Here is a 284-nt window from a genome sequence, read left to right on the forward strand (position 1 = left end):
AGCCCCCTTCCCGCCCTGCGCGCAGACGCAGCCTGTTCTGAACTCTTCCCCACCCCATCATTCTGTGACCCCTGGCACTCCCTTGGGCCCCGGCGACCGCGTGTCTCTGCAGAAGAGGTTTCTGTCCTTGCTGTGCCACGTGCTTGCTGAGTGGCCTGGAGAGCTTACCTGACTCTGAGAATCTTAGAAACTGGGGCAAGCACCTTGGTCTCTCTGGGTCTCACCATCTCCTCTGTGGCAGAGACTCTACCTCAGAGATTTTTGTGTTTTTTAGGTGTTTGCCA

Source organism: Tupaia chinensis, unplaced genomic scaffold, assembly GCF_000334495.1.
Source record: "Tupaia chinensis unplaced genomic scaffold, TupChi_1.0 Scaffold000234_1, whole genome shotgun sequence".
Taxonomy (NCBI): Eukaryota; Metazoa; Chordata; class Mammalia; order Scandentia; family Tupaiidae; genus Tupaia; species Tupaia belangeri.